We start from the raw sequence: 17289 nt of genomic DNA on the forward strand, positions 1-17289 counted from the left end.
AAATGAGTTTATCTCAATTTTTCTCAATTTCTTCCTATTTTTCTCCACTTAAGTTATCTAAACAAGTAACAGAAATGCATATCTTTCCACTTATTTTCTTTTCTCTCCAGATCACTCAATCCAAACATAGTGTTAGGTTATTTTAGAAGTCGGAAAAACGCTATTTTTTTTTCAAAAAGTATATTATTATTTTATTATAAAAGTATGAAAGATTTGTCTTATTTTCTATTTCTTTTAAATTTCAATTTTATATTCTCAAATCTAGGGTAAACTACAAATATATTCTTTGAAATTTGTTTAAAGTACAGATTGTCCCTTATAGTTTGAAAAATTACAAATATTCCTTGTTAAAAATTTTTATTTAACATAATTAACTAAAAAAAAAGAAATTCATAATTGTTCTTGTATACAATAATAAAATTACCTAAATTATTAATTGAAACATATTTATAGCATCATTAAAAACTGTTAATTGACTTGATGATTTATTAATAAAATAGGCAATTTGTTATGAAATTAGTAACCTCGTGGGGTGAAATGTAATTTCCAAAACTATAGGAGCGATTTGTATTTTAATCAAATCTCAAGGGTGTATTTATAATTTACCCCTCAAATCTATTTTTTTTTTTTTTAAGTTATAAAGAGTCTATATAAACTTTCTTTTTCTTTATTTTTAGAGGTAAACACTTAAAAACTACGGCCTTGTTTAGTTTGCTTTTGATAGAGTAATTTTAGAGAAATTTTTTTTAAATTTTATTTGGTTTAGTGATCTTAGAAAATAATTTACAAAATCACTTTCTCTCTCCTACACGTCAATCAATCTTTTTTTCTCTCCTCTCTCTCCTTCTCAATCACTTTTTCTCTCACGCAATCTACTCAATTACAACAAAATATCAAATCATCCCAAACTCTAATACTCCAAAACTATTTCCAAAATATACAACCAAACAAACCAAAAAAAAAAAAAATTTAACTCTCTTCCAAATTTTTTTTTTTGAAAATTTATCTCCCAAAACCAAACCAAACACACCCGATATATCTCATTTCGAGAGTCCTATATAAATATAAACAATCTGCCTCCCTTCTTATCAAAAAAAAAAAAAAAAAGGTTCGTATTTTTTATATTGATGATTTTTTATATTGATGATGATTGAACAACAAACCAATGACATGTTCTGCTATTCTCTTTTCGTATGTTTTGTAATTGAGCAAGACATTTGCTCGTCTATGATGAACTATGGGTTTGTTTCTTTCCAACGGAGTTATGTCAATTGGATCCTTTTTTTTTCGAGTACTAGGCTTGTTCTTGTAAAGGCATTCCGCTTTGGATGTTTCAAGATCAATTCTCATGAGAAGTAGATTTATATATCTTCTCTTACTAAAAAATAATTATTTTTTTTATTTTCTGTGTCTGCTTCTATATTGATAGACATAATATTTATAATTGTCCATCATTGATCAAATCACTGTGAATATTTTGGTTGAATCTTAAAGTTATATGCTTTCATTCGAGTTTAAACAGAGGAAAGGACATAAATTTTTAAAATAGAGATTTGTGCTGCATCTCAAAAGTTCGCATGTTATTTTCATACACTTTCGTTTTGTGTTAAATTATACTTTGTAACGCCTCGAAATAATTAACAATAAAACTATTCACAATATTAATAAATGGCAATACATTTCTAAATATGATATATTTACATTCACATGACTCAATTGTACAAAAGATGACACATGCAACTATACATTCATAACCTCTAACCCTGAATCTATAGCATTTGCCATAAGCAAGAGATATGCAATAAAGATTAAACAGATATCTTTATACCCTAACGACTACAACTTTCCAAGGCGGTACTTGGTTACAAAAAAAGGTGGGTCTAAACTCAATACAGTTAAAGCCCTAGGCTTGTACAAAAGTAAATATAACAAATAAAAAAAAAGAAGCATTCAGCTCGAAGTTCCTCCCAAGTTATGTTCTTGGCGAAGGCATATAGAGTGAGCTAAAACCTAATAGAGATACTCTAGCACAGTGTATTAATCTTAAGAAAGCTATAAGGTGAATATATGCGCAATACTTGTGCAAAAACATTTTATATCTCTTTCCAAAAACATACAATGCCAAGTTATATCACAATTCATGAAAATATTTCCTTTACAACAGAAAACAGGGTAGTGATTACAAGCTCTGCAAATCTCTAGGTACGTGTCTGCAAGTAGGCTATACAAGCATTACCAATGCCATTTTTACCGATACTAGCTGGAAGGCTCGGCACCTGTAACATCTCAAAATAAATACAACAACCCATCTACAGTATCAATAAGTGACAATAATGATAAAGTAATTATCTTCCATTAAGTCTAATTGAGCTTACAAAAGGGTAGCATATACGGGCAATCTCATGGATTTGGTGTATAGGCCATAGATTTCAATCCATTTGAGTTGATAGCCCTTTTCCTTTATTTATTTATTTATTTTTTGTAGCTTTCATATATATTCATGACGTTGTAATCATCCACCTTTTCATTAGCACTCTACAATCTCCCTCATTTCTTTATTTCTTTTGATTAAGAGTTGTATCAAACAAAAGATTGCCACTCAAGGCATAAAAAATGGACCCCTCATGCTAAATGGCTTAATCTCTTCAGAAGTTCATTACCAGGGCATTACATCTCTCTTATGCTAAGCATGATCATTTGTTTGACACTTCCCTTTATCGTTGGTGCATTACTTCTAAGAGACTAATTTTCTAGTTAGACTCTTGGAAATCATAAAGGAAAGAGTCAATATAGTTCATTATCGGGTTTGGATTTGGAGTCATTATCGTTTATTTCGGGTTTGACTTCGAATTCATTATGGCTTGTAAATGAGTTTGATTCTTACTTTGTAATTTTCCCTATAGAAAAGGGCTTGAAAGCTCATTTCTCGGGTCAAGTCATGCTTGTTATTCTTTATTGTTATGGACTTAGTAGACGTAATCATCGCATTTGGACAAAAAGGAAGAAAATATAAGAAAATGGATAGGTAAAGTAAAAAGGCTAATAAAATTGGAGTAAAAAAGAGATAAAAAGATAATAAAATTTGGTTAGGTTTAGTCAAGCGTTATACTGAACCTATTGCTCCTAGAATCATCGCATACTTTTTAGTAATGTTCGATGATTTATGAAGCAAGTCTACCCCCTCCCTTGAGGTAACTCCATGATAGGGAGGAGGTATTGTTTGTCTTTCGTTGTGTCTATTAAGCTTTTTTCCTATCGCTTCTAAGATGATCATGCAACAAATTTGCAATGATTGATGATTTGAGAATCGAATCTACTTTTCCCTTGATTATCTTCATGATAGGGAGAGACAGAGAGGATAACATCTCCTGCAAACACTCTACCTTGCTCTGTTTCAGCTCTGTTGCAATAGGGTATTCCCCAAAAACAGTGGCCAGCTGGCCATTACTCTATACGACCGACCATCTCATCAGGCCGGCCGACCATCCATTTTGTATGGCAGTGGTAATTTTGTAGCAGAACAGAACTGATCTTGAGGCCAAAACAGAACAATTTTCTGATTGTAAGCAAGGCATATTCTGGCAATAAATAGAGAGCTTTCCGGAGGGTGTTCTCAGTTGTGCATATGCGGTTCCTCGCCTCCCGTTCAAGTCCATTAGCTTAGTAGCTTTTAGATTCATATGTTGTAATTAATTAATCGCTTGCCTTTGAATTTGTAATAATTAATTAGTTTGGTTCATTAATTTGGATTTGTAATAATTAGTTGATTAGGACGTTCATTCGGACCCTCTTGTGTGAGGACAAACTTGTAATATTTGTATGTCTTCCAACCCTCATTTCTTTCTCTCTTTTATTTACTTGCTTATCGTGGTTGCATGTAGTATCATGTTTTCATTTCATATCATTACCATGACTTGCATTCATTTTTGCATACATTAGGGTTGGGCTCATCATACTTGATAACATCAATTATTTCTTGCTTGAACACATGCGCCACTGCGTACCTTGAATTGATTCATATGTCATGTTAAGAAGCCAAATCTAATAATTGCATTGTGTATGTGTTGCATTAGTCATGTACATAGTTAGGGTCATGCATTATTTTTAACTAACTTCTTCTTGGCTTGCCTCGGAGTACTAGGTGAGAATTTTTTTTGCTTTAGCATATTACATGTGCGTTTATGTTTCCATGTCAAGCATACTATCATGAGGCTACGTGCTTATTTGAATTACCTCTTTGAATGCTTGTAGATGAAGGCCATTTCACTTAAGTTGGAACGACTTTGATAAATGTACATATGGGCTCACTTTTTGTTCAAGTAGCACATATTCAAAACTCTTTTCAAAATAAACATGAAATCAAAGCATTCTAAAGTGAGCAACGTGGTCTATACTTGTATGCCTCACATAGTAAGTTAGCATAATAAAATCAGAACATGAGCGTATACTGTCCATAAAATTCACATCATGATTAGTAGAGGCCAATCTTTGATCGGGTGAGTGGGGTGCTCATTGCATGACCTTCCTCTCTCATACCTAAGTTCTCGAGCCGGGACACTTTGGTTATGACGAACTAGTGGCCTTTGGCACGAGTCATAGGTTTCCTAAATTTTTCAAAAATATTTAGGTGGCGACTCTGAAATTTGGTAATGCAGTTCATTTTTGGCATCTCTAATTATAAATGGATTTTTTGAAGATTTGTTGGATTTAGACTCTCATTTGTGTTTCTCTGTTTCACATTGCACTTGTGAAACCAGATTTAGAACCACGGGAGTCTGAACTGTAGGGCTATCATATCCGAAAAAACTAAACCCCCTCTATGGAGAACGAAAAACTAGCTACAGTTTCTCGTGACTCTGTTGGGGAATTTAGAGAATTTGACTTGAACTTCATAATGTGACATTTTATTTACAGATATATGTTCATTGCATTGCATTTGCATGGTGGTCTTAAGTCACTGTGTTTACTATCTAATATCCTGGATGATTTGCCGAAGACATGCCAAAAGGCTAGTCGGATGTAGGCAATGTTACGTTGGGAACACAACCCTTGGATATGGGTTATCGCTGTACCACTTGATTCTGCTTTCACTTTTCGGTGTTAGGTGTGAGAGGTATATTATGTAACGTTTTTGAGGTACCCTTTTGTCTAATTGGCCTAGTGCATATAGCAAAGCTCTGGTGACTATTCTAACATAGGACATGATGGTCGTCCATATGCAGGATTTTGTGAAACTACTTGCTTGAAGTAATGAAACCCTAGATCATACCAAAGCTAGGACAGGGTAACCCTACTGTTTTGGCTCTCTTTACCTGGTATGTGCTTTATAGTGAAATTGTATAGGGGTGCTTCATATCAATGGTACAGATGATATCAGTTTGTGGGGCAGAATTCAGTGGGGAGTACAGTTCTACAGCTATGATCACATATGTTTTGATGAAATCTTGGCTGAGGTGCTATCCGATTTCTGATTGTTGCTTTTTCTTTATTTCTTTTGCTAGGTAGTCTAAAACCATAGCTTCAGAAAATTCTAATATCCCCCAAGTACTCTGGACCCGTGTCGGAAGACTTTGTAAGGTCGGAGATCTTGTTCAGGGACAGCTAGTGTTTGCCTCACTGTTACTAGCTGCAAGACGAAGAAAGGTCAGATAGGGTTCGCCAGTTCAGTTATTTCAACAATCACCCCTCAGCTCACCTAATATCCCTCAAGTACTCTGGACCCGTGTCGGAAGACTTTGTAAGGTCGGAGATCTTGTTCAGGGATAGCTAGTGTTTGCCTCACTGTTACTAGTTGCAAGACGAAGAAAGGTCAGATAGGGTTCGCCAGTTCAGTTATTTCAACAATCACCCCTCAGCTCACCTACACTCAGTTTACCTTAAACATAGTCACCTACTCCTAGAATGGCTCAGTATCCATTATCAAATCTTCAGGAATTACTAATTTGCTTTCAGTAATCAGTCGACTTGCTCCGGCACGACATGGCCCGTCAAGCTGAGGTCACGAATAGGTTATAACAACAACAACAAAAACAGCAGCAGCAGCTAGTTGCGGCTTCTGCTTTGCATACACCTAACGTAGTTATCCATATACCCGGTACCATCGCCAATACTGATACCATTTAGGATCCACAAATTTTTCCTGTCCAGGTAGATCCAATCCCAGTATAGATGTCTAGAGCTCTAGTTTACCAAATTGGGGCACCTTTTGAATTCGAGGATAACCCGACCATGCTCAAAGTCAACAAACTTGAAAAACTGTTCAAGAAGGCGCAGGGGGTTAACTCTATTCTGGATATAGAGGATGGGTATACTGAATCCACCATTACTTTACCAGAGTGGTTCAAAATGCCGCACATTGACTTCTTCGATGGCTCTGGAGATCTAATGGTACATCTACGTTTGTTTTCTGATATCCTGCAACCAATGGGTTTGACCAGACTTTAGAAGTTGTTACTCTTCAGCCGAACCATGTCAGATATAGTTGCCATCTGGTATGCCAAATTGGAGGACTCTGTGAAATAGAGCTGGGAGGAGTTGGCCTAGTCTTTCGTTGCCCAATACTCCTATAACACGTAAATCGAGGTCATAACTCATGATCTTGAGGCAACGTGCCAGGAATCGAAGGAGGGTTTCTCAGAGTTTGTAACTAGATGGAGGCTCAAGGCATCGATGATGACCACCTGACCCTCAAAAAAGGACCAAATCCGAATGGTTGTCAGGAATCTTCACGTCAAGCTGCTGTAGAAAATGATCGTTCTCCCCTTATTCACATTCAAGGAACTTTAGGAAATAGGAGTTCAGATTGAAGACGCGATAAAGCAGGGTATCATCGTAGATGACAAGGAGACGGCCAAGAGGTATTTTATTCGCAGTTCCAATGCTACTGGGGGTAGCACAACTGCGAGGCCTTTAGAGGTGAGTGTTGTCACCACTACCAAAACTGCTGACCCCTTTGCCAATATAAGCTCATGAACTTCCAATCCTACTCGATCTCCAAGTAGGACTATCAACCAGCTTTACATGAGTCTATCTTGAGCCATGCATGAAACCCTTGGACCCTCGACCACTTCCAGACCTTCTTCCCCCCAAACACGATCCCACTAAGTACTGTGTCTTCCATCAACAACATGGCCACAGAACAGATAGGTCCTTCCGCCTACGTCATGAGATCCAGGATCTCATCGACAACAAAGTTATAGCTCCACCACAAAAGCCAAACACCATAACCAACCCATTACCCAACCATAACCACGTACCACCCCTACCACGCACTAACTACATCCATACACTGCCCCTTTCCTATGACCCAAGCGTCTATATCACCCTCTCCCATCTACCAAAGCCAGTGTTGTTCATATCTGATGGCACAAACTCGTGCATGATGAACACATCCAACCCACAATCTGAACCTCATAAATCTGTGGTGACAATGCTTGAAGAAGATGAGGTTTTAACCTTGGAAGGAAGCGTTAGTCTGTCACTGGAAATTCCTGGGGAGTTATTTGAGAAAGAATATGACCCGGGGCCAATACACCGTTCCTGTTGCTCAACCCAAGCCTAAGGTAGTACTGCCGACCTCAGTTGACGTTAATGTGGTAAGGGAAGACGGCCTAAGCCAAGGGTTGGATGATCTTGCAGATCTCGAGGAAGATTTGGATAACCTCTAATTCTTTAACGAACAGGACCAGACAATGTACAGATTGGTTCGTTTGATTTGAGCCTATCGATTGATAATCAGGGATGGCTGAGTGATGAATCTGACAAAGAAGAGGAAACCAGAGTTAAATCTGAGGGAAAGAAAGTCGTGGTATCTGTGGTAGCTGAGGAAGCCAAAGACAAAGCAAAAGTGCCAGAGAACAGTGGTATAGAAAAACAAACCCCATAACCGGGTTTTGATATAATTGAAAGTACTAAACTAGAAGCAGTACTGAGGCAGTTTGAACAGAATTGGATTAAAGAGAATTAGAAGGTTGCAACACCTTGCCACCATGAAGGGGATAATTGTCCTGTGGGAGTGATTCGAGTGGAGCTAGACAACTGTCTGTCGGCAATGAAAGGTGAAGGTGAATGGTGGGAAGACAGTGATCTGCATCTTGCCCACACAAATGAAAACTGGGGACACCATATCCTGGATAGTATTTGGTATGCAGAAGAAATAGACCACCTGACCAAGAGTGGACGGTATTTTAAACCTTCACATTTGGATCAGGCTGAACCCTCAGGAAAAGACAGGGAGATTGAGAAGGAGGAGGAGAAGAAGTTGGAAAAAGAGTTAGTTTTGAAACAATTAAAAAAGATCCAGGCTGACATTTCCATTTGGGGCCTTCTTATGGCTTTGCGAGTACACTGACATGCGGTTTTGTCAGCGATGAATAAAGCCAAGTTATCTATCAATATTACACCAGAGTACTCGTCAGCCTGATCTTCCCAAGTAGCACTAAGCCTATGCTCACATTTTCTGATAAGGAGCTGCCACTGAAAGGATCGGCTCACAACAAGCCACTGTACATATCTATTAAGTGTAGAGGAAATGGGTTCCAGTGGTTCTAGTAGACATTGGTTCTGCTACAATGTTTGTCCTTCTCATGCCGCTTATACAATAGGCATGAAGCCAGTAGATTTTATTCCCAGAACTCAGGTGATCCAAGCATACAACAATATAAGCAGATAAGTTATGGAGATGGTGAAAGTGCAGATCCAAGTGGGCCCTTCTAAGCATGAGATTGAGTTCCATGTAGTCGATGTACCGTCCAACTTCAACCTACTTCTGGAGAGGCCCTGGTTGCATTACATGAAGGTTGTGTCCTACACCCTATATCAAATGCTGAAATACCCTCATGAGGGAGGAGTTGCTACCGTTTTTGGGAACTCATCTATTCATCTACTGCTAGAGGTTACTACACCTTTATTGGAAATCAATCACGGTGAGGAGGATGTGTTCTTTTCGTGTTTCACTCTAGCAGAAACCCAAGTGGTATAGACGATCTTAGCCGAGGATAAAGGCATGTATGTTAGTGCTTAGCCCATTTATTTCATGAACAAATTGCGGCATATTCCCGGGAAGGGGCTCAAAAGGAGCGGGAAAAAAAGTGTTGCAGTGCTAACTGATATGCCATACAATCCACATGCTTTTGGATTTGGCTATGTATAGACGTCCCCGAACGCCCCGGGAGGAACGAGTCCCCCGTTCTGTTCATTTGGGGTTCACTACAGTTCGGACTCTCAAATTGTCACGGTTCTAAATCTGAACCAAAGAGTCCAAATCCGGCAAATCATTTTGAGAAAACAGATTTTGAAAGAAGTGCCAAACATGGACTGCTTTGCCAGATACAGAGTCGCCACCTAAATGTTTTATTTTGGAGAAATTTAGGAAACCTTGACTCGTTTGCCTAAGGCCACGTGTCCGTCATCACCAAAGTTGCCTCGGCTCGGGAACTTGGGTACGATTGGGGAAGGTCACTTCGTGAGCACCCCCGCTCGCCCGATCAAAGATCGACCTCTACTAACCATGATATCTATTTTTGAAAACATTATGCGTTCTTATTCTGGTTATTAGCCTAGATTTACTATGTGATACGCACAGCATACAAGTATAGACTGGGTCGCCTGAATTGGAACAAAACATTTCATGTTTGTTTACTTGAAAATGGTTTGATGGTGCTACCCGCAAGTAGGCTAAGACGTGGATTTGCCACCCTCGGGTGGGCTTAGAAAAACATGATTTTGCCACTATCTAGTGGGCTTAAAACACACAGTGAATGAATTGTTCCAATCCAAATAACCCAACCTTCACCCATAGGCATTCAGACAGTTATATCACATAAGCATATAGCCTCATGGTAAGCATGTTATTCATGGCAGTCACTCACACGCATGCAAGGATGCTAAAGCATAAAACTTACCGAGTACTCCAAGCCAAAACAGAAGCTAATTAGAAATCCATACATGATCCTAATTATACGGAAATGCCTAATGCAACACATGCAAAATGCAACTATAGCAGGCTCAGCTATTCTAAACATGGCATATGAAATGCTACAGCTAACATGTATTCAACTTGGAATTGAAAATACAATGCAGTTAGTATGATGCGCTGAGCCCGGTGCATGCAAAACAGATGAATGAATGCAAACATGCTATCATACTGTATGCTAATTGAAACATGCCCTAATCTAACCATCATAAGCGGGTAAATAAAAGGGAGAAAGACGTGGGGTTGGAAGACATACATCATACACACGCACACTTATTACAACATTGCCCTCGCGCAGAGGGTCCGAATAAATAATATACAGTCCCGAATAAATATTACAGTCCAAATAATTACAAAATCCTAATTGATTAACAAATTAAACTAGGTAAGCTGTAAACTAGCATGCAAGCTAGGGACTGCCTCAACGCTGCTTCGGATGATGAATGATGCATGTCCGGGTTGCTTTGTGTGGAAATCCACTGCGATGCCCCAATTAGCCTCTGTTTGCGATTGATGCCGGAATGCTGTGCAAGGCCTTTGAAAGGCTACTGATTCTTGATTTGCTGCAACAGAGAGCAGGAAAAGGGCATGGCAATGTATTTTCACAAATGTATACATGCCTCGATCCAATCACGCATCTCGATGCATGATGGCCGAGGAGTCGAATTGTGCAACTCAATATAGAATGAATGCATATGAAAACACAACAAGACCTAACTCCATCATGGGCAATCCAGAGTGTCGGTGACAGGGAATTGAGACACGTTCCGTCACTCGAAGTACGAAACGTCCCTCGTTTCCCGTGCTCAGGCTAACTCCTATCCCAAGCACAATGCAATATGCATGACATGCATGAATGCAACTAATATACAACCTAGCATGCACAATGCTATGAGATGGCATACACGATGCACGAGGTAACATGGCATACACAATGCTCTAACATACAACCTAGCATACGCAATGCTATGAAATGAAATGGCATACACAATGCATAATGGACTTACACCAACATGAGTGGACCTCAGCCACACTCACATAAGAGGCCATAGGATGAAAAATGAGACACTCGAAATGCGTGCACACATGCACGCAAACCGAGGACCGACCCTAAGGCACAAATGCCACTCTAACAAGGCATGGCAAAGCACGAAATGTGGTATACAAAAATGCAAGTTTCAGCACTGAAGTGTGATGCAAAATGATCCCAAAACATGGAAACATGGCACCTGATGCATGGAATGAGACCCGAAACATGAAATTAGGTATATGGAATGACCTATGGCTATGCAAAGCATGCATTATTTGAACATGAAGTGTGAAGACAGAACCAAGACAGTACCAAAACAAGCATATTTACAGTTTTAAGAAAGGCCAAAAGGTGAACACAAATAGGGCTAAGTTAACATGCAAAAACGGCCCCAAAAGAGAGATAAAGAAGCAAGTAGTAGCTTCTGGCCCTAAATGGCCAATATCCCTTCAACAAAGTTGAAGAGGGGCTCAAAATGAAGTACTTTACAGTTTACAACAAGCCACGGATCTAAACACAAACAGGCCTAAAATATTGTGCAAGAAATGAGCCAAAAGGGAGACAAAGAAACAAGTGATGGTTTCTGGCTTCAAACATAGGAGGGCCCTTCAACAAAGTTGAAGAGGGGCCCAAAACATGGTGTTTTACAGTTAGTGACCAAACCCAAAACAGTGCACATGCAAGCTTAAAATACTATGCAAAATAAGGCCTAAAAAGAGGTTTAAACACAAAGAGCAAAAAGGGAGCCCCAAACAGAAAAAGTCTCTTGATAAAACATGAAGAGGGAGTCAAAATAAGGCTATTTATAGTTCGGACTAGAGCCCAAAAATACAAGCACAAGGGGCTAACAAAACATGCAAAAATAAGGCCAAAAGAGGGATAAAGAAGCAAGTGACAAAAGGAAGCCTCAAACAATGAATATCCCTTCAACAATATTGAAGAAGGGCTCAAAATAAGCTACTTTATAGTTTAGAACCAAGCTCAAAACAATTTAAAAATAGGCCTAAAATACTATGCAAGAAAGAGACATACAAGAGAGGTAAAGAAGCAAGTGGTAGCTAGAGACATTAAACATGGAAGGACCCTTAATCAATCATGAAAAATACATCAAAACATAACTATTTTCAGTTAGGGTCAGAGCCCAAAAATGGGAGCAAGTATGGCTTAGAAAGCATGCAAAAGAAGCTCAAAAAGAGGAAAAGTATTGCTCACCCTTGTAGACCAAACTTCAACAGCCTCTTGGCTTGAGAAAAGGTGCTCCTTGCCTCTGTAAAACAGCTCCAAGTGGCTGGAATAGATGGTGGTGGTATGGTGCTAGGTGGTGGTGTAGAAATGGTGTAGGGTTTGGGAGATTTTGAGGGTTAGAGTGTAGAGAGGGAGAGATACAACATATGAGGCTTAGAGCAAAATTTGTAACCCTGTAATGGGAGCTGGAGGGCCTGATATATAGGCAAAAGAGGGGAGAAAATGGGGGAAAAATGGGGGGGAAATGAATTCAAGTTTCTCCCCAAAAGTGCACCCCCCCGGTTACACAATCTGGGAGGAAACAAAATACATATCTGTATTGTACCTGGAGAGAGGATCAAGGCCGGCTGGTTTGCTAGGGTTTAGGTGGCCGGCTGGCTCTCCCCATGGCTGGCCGGCCAAGGGTCAAAAGGCTCAATGAAGATTAATGGCCGGCCATACCAAAAAGAGGGCCTCTCGTGTGTGCACAACACAACCATGCGGTCAAAAACTGGAGATGATGAACCAGGAGAGAGAAAAGGCCACTTTTAGGAGGGGTTCAAAAGGGTCACACACAATTACTAGCCGGCCATATGATATTGGTGGCCTCCTAGGTGTGTACAACACAAATATGTGGTTTGGGGCAAGAAAAAGTGGCCTTAAGGTGGTCAACATTGGCTTTCAAGTGAGAAAAACGGGCGACGGAGGGCGATGGAGGAATAAAACTGGTTGTCAGAACAATTACTGGCCTTCCACCCTTCTACGACCTTCTTAACAATGAAACAGAGGTCCCTGCCAAAAATGAACCCAAACTGATGCAAAATGAAGGTTTGGGGGCCGAAACGCGCAGCCCGAGGCCCCGAAAACTGACTGTTAGGCACCGGAAGTGGTGTTCGACCACGAAGTTGGTTTTTCGAGCCACAGTGTCCCTCAAAAGGGAGCAAATAATATGCATGCCAAAAACAGGAGCAAACAGAGGTGGTTAAGTGGTCCCGAACCGAGACACACGGCTAACGGCTCCGAAAAACCAGAAACCGGACTCCAAACGGGCGAAATGGCCTACGACCGCGAAACGTAGCCTACGGCCACCGAGAGATGATCTACGAGACCTCTCCCTCCCTTTGGGAAGATAAAATAGAGAAAACAAAGCCTGGTTCGCAAACCGAGCAAAGCATGAAAGAGTCTGGAAGTCTGGAGGCAAGGCTCGCAGCCGAGACTCTGAAACTTCTGAACGAGCACAATATGCAACATCACCAAGCGCTCAATTGGTGATGTCTGAGTCTTAAGGTCGGTCAAAAATGGGGTGTCTACACTATGTACCCACCAAAGAAGACTGGAGAAAAAAAGGAGAAGAAATGACAGAAAAGGCCATGGCCAAGAGAGTCGGGAAACACTACGAGCTGGTTCATAGGCCAATCCAGGGAACGTTGAATGGGCGCTTCATTAGAGAAGATAAGGATTTCCCCTTTCTGTAGGTTTCTTGAGCCTTGGGTGGATTCTCAACAAAAAATCGTTTCCTCGGATTCGAAATCTTCTTCGACCACCAACTTGAAGATAGTGACGATGGGGGGATTGATCCAAGTATCAATGCTGGCCATAGTAAAGATGACGAATTCAGACAGCAGTGAGGCTAGAGTAGGGACATCATTGGCTAATCTCTTGATAGATCTTGAGAACAGTACAGAGAAGTTGGAGGATACCTTTACTGTTTCTATGATCAGAGAGGAACCAGTTATAGACTCCACCAGTTGCATTTTGGATGCGTCAAGGGCGCCTACTGGGCAATTAAAAAAGGGCTTTATTGCAAGTTCTGAATCGGATGATGAGCCTGAGTCTGATTCTATCGAGTCTGTTGAGTCGGAGTTAGATTCGAGTCAGTCTAAGGAGTTTGAGTCTGGCATTTCTAGGGGTGGTAACCCGGGTGCCAAAGTCCTGTCGAGGTCTTTTATTAGTTTTTCTTTTGAGTCAACTGTAATAGAGGACCCAGACTTTATCAACGAGAATGCAGTGGACTTTACCTACTTATTTGTGCCTTTAGTTTGTTGCACTGATATTGATTTTCAAAATTTTGACTTAAACGAAGAGGAACAAATTTCTCAAGCTTTGAAAAACTTGATTGACCAAGAGGAGGACAGGCGTGATAAGCCTTGCACATATGAGATCATTGCAATTAGCATGGGTACTGAGAAAGATCCACGCTTAGTCCAGATCGGATCCACGTTGTCTTCGGAGGAATGCGAGCGTTTAATTGCTTTATTAAAAGATTTCAAAGATGTTTTTGTGTGATCCTACAAAGACATGCTTGGAATTGATCCTGAAATTATATAGTACCTAATCCCTCTTGACCCCGAGGCCTGGCCAGTCAAGCAGAAACTCCACAGAATCCGTCCAGATTGGGCACTAAAAATTAAAGAGGAAGTCACCAAGCAGATCGATGCAGGATTCTTAACGGCATCTAAATATCCGACTTGGTTGGCCAACATTGTTTCGGTTCTGAAGAAGGATGGTAGAATCAGAGTTTGCATTGACTTTAGGGATTTGAACAAGGCTAGTCCTACAGACGACTTTCCATTGCCACACATTGATGAGTTGGTTGACTTCACCACCAGTCATGCCTTACTATCGTTCATGGATGGGTTTTCAGGGTACAACCAAATCTTGATGGCGCTTGAGGACATAGGGAAGACTGCGTTCACTACTCCATGGGGTACCTACTGTTACAGGGTTATGCCATTCGGGTTGAAGAACGCCGGGGCTATATATCAGAGGGTTGCAACCACAATCTTGCACGACATGATCCATAAGGAAGTTGAAGTGTATGTAGATGATATGATTGTAAAATCCAAAGAGCGAGAGGCCATTACATCGAGCTACAAAAATTCTTTGAACGGATCAGGGAGTATAGGCTAAGGTTGAATCCACAGAAATGCACTTTTAGGGTGATTGCAGAGAAAATACTGGGTTTTCTAATTATGTAGAGGGGAATTGAAGTAGATCCCTCCAAAATCAAAGTCATCTTAGAAATGCCACCACCGTGGACCGAAAAGAAGGTGCGTGACTTTTTGGGAAAAGTGCAATTCATAAGACGATTTATCTCTAAATTAACCTTGACTTGTGAACCACTATTTGGTCTCTTGAAAAAGGGGAAGAAGTTCCGCTGGGATGATCGATGTTAGTTCACTTTCGAGCAAGTCAAGCAATATCTTCAGAATCTACTTGTATTATCACCACTAGAATTCGGGAAGCCATTAATCATGTATATGTCTATGATAGAGTTAACTATGGGGTGCATATTAGCACAAGAATCAAAAGCTAAGGTGGAAAAGGCCATTTACTACCTGAGTAAAAAGATATTGGATTACGAGAATCGCTACACTTCTCTAGAGAAGGCTTGCTTAGCTTTGGTTTGGGCCACTAGGAAGTTAAGACACTATCTATTAGCTCATTCCCTACTTCTGGTTTCGAAATTGGATCCCATCAAATATCTCTTTGAGAAATCGATGCTTACGGGTAGGCTAGCTCGTTGGTTGCTTCTTCTATTCAAGTTTGACCTCAAGTACGTCACTCGCAAGTCGGTCAAAGGAAGAACAATAGCGGAATTTCTGGTAGACCACCTAGTGGAAGGAGATGAAGCAATAGAGTACCTATTCCTAGATAAGGAGATCCTACAGGTCGAAGAGGAGACGTGGAAAATGTACTTCGATGGAGCAGCTAACCAATCTGATTATGGGGTAGGCGCGTTGCTTATAGCGCCCAATGATTCTCATATACCCTTAGCTTTCAAACTCCGGTTAAAAGTATCCAACAGCGAAGCAGAGTACGAGGCATGTATCATTGGATTAGAAGCTACCCTAAAACTAGGGCCAATAAGGTTGGACATCATCGGAGACTCAAACCTGGTTGTTTCTCAAGCCAATGGAGACTGGAAGGTCAAAGAAGAGAAAATGAAAGTTTATCACCAGACCCTAGACATTCTGATTCCAAGGTTTCAAAAATTGACATTTACGCACTTATTAAGAGAGAACAATCAGTTTGCTGATGCATTAGCAACTCTATCCTCTATGATGGACACACCGCCCGAGGTTAAGATGCATTCGATTATCATTGAACAGAAGTATGCGCCTGCTTACGAGACAATAGCCACAATAGACGAAGTTCAGGATAAGAACCCTTGGTATCATGACATTTAGAACTTCTTGGAAAAGGACATGTACCCACAAGGGGCAAATGCCAAGGAGAAATGGGGAATACAACGTCTGGCTATTTCAGTTAATCATATACGAATGTAAGTTGTACAAGAGAGGTCACCTGGGAATGCACAAGCTTTGTGTCGAAGAAGATGAGTCAAAAAATCTCATGGAGGCCATTCACGGAGGAGAGTGTGGAGCACACATGAATGGTGTAATGTTGGCCACGAAGATCCTCAAGCAAGGCTATTATTGGTTAATCATGGAGGATGATTGTATCAACTTTGTTTGGCGATGCCACAAATGTCAAATCCATGCTAACTACATGAATACCTCGCTGTCAAAACTCTACAACATGAATTCACCATGGCTTTTCTTAGTCTGAGGAATCGACGTCATCAGAGCGGTCTCACCAAAGGGCTCGAATGGACATGAGTTCATTTTAGTGGCGATTGACTATTTTACCAAATATGTGGAGGCTCAGTCGTATTCTGTGTTAAAAGCATCACATGTGGCCAAGTTCATCAGGAATAACATCATCTGCAGATGTGGGGTGCCAAATGAGATTATATCGGACAATGGCTCACACTTCAAGAAAGAGGTGGTGGATTTGCTGGAGAAATACAACGTGGCTTTTTGTAAGTCATCAACATAAAGACCACAGACCAATGAAGCTGTTGAGGCCATAAACAAGAATATCAAGAACATTCTGTGAAAGATGGTGGAAACCTTCAAGGACTGGGCTGATAAATTGACTTTTGCACTCTGGGGTTATAGAACGTCAATTCGAACATCTACAGGGGCAACCCCCTACTCTCTGGTATATGGGATGGAAGCTGTTTTGCCGATCGAGATCGAGGTACCGTCGTTGAGAA

Source organism: Camellia sinensis, chromosome 11 (assembly GCF_055761805.1).
Source record: "Camellia sinensis isolate YWXY chromosome 11, ASM5576180v1, whole genome shotgun sequence".
NCBI classification, from domain to species: domain Eukaryota; kingdom Viridiplantae; phylum Streptophyta; class Magnoliopsida; order Ericales; family Theaceae; genus Camellia; species Camellia sinensis.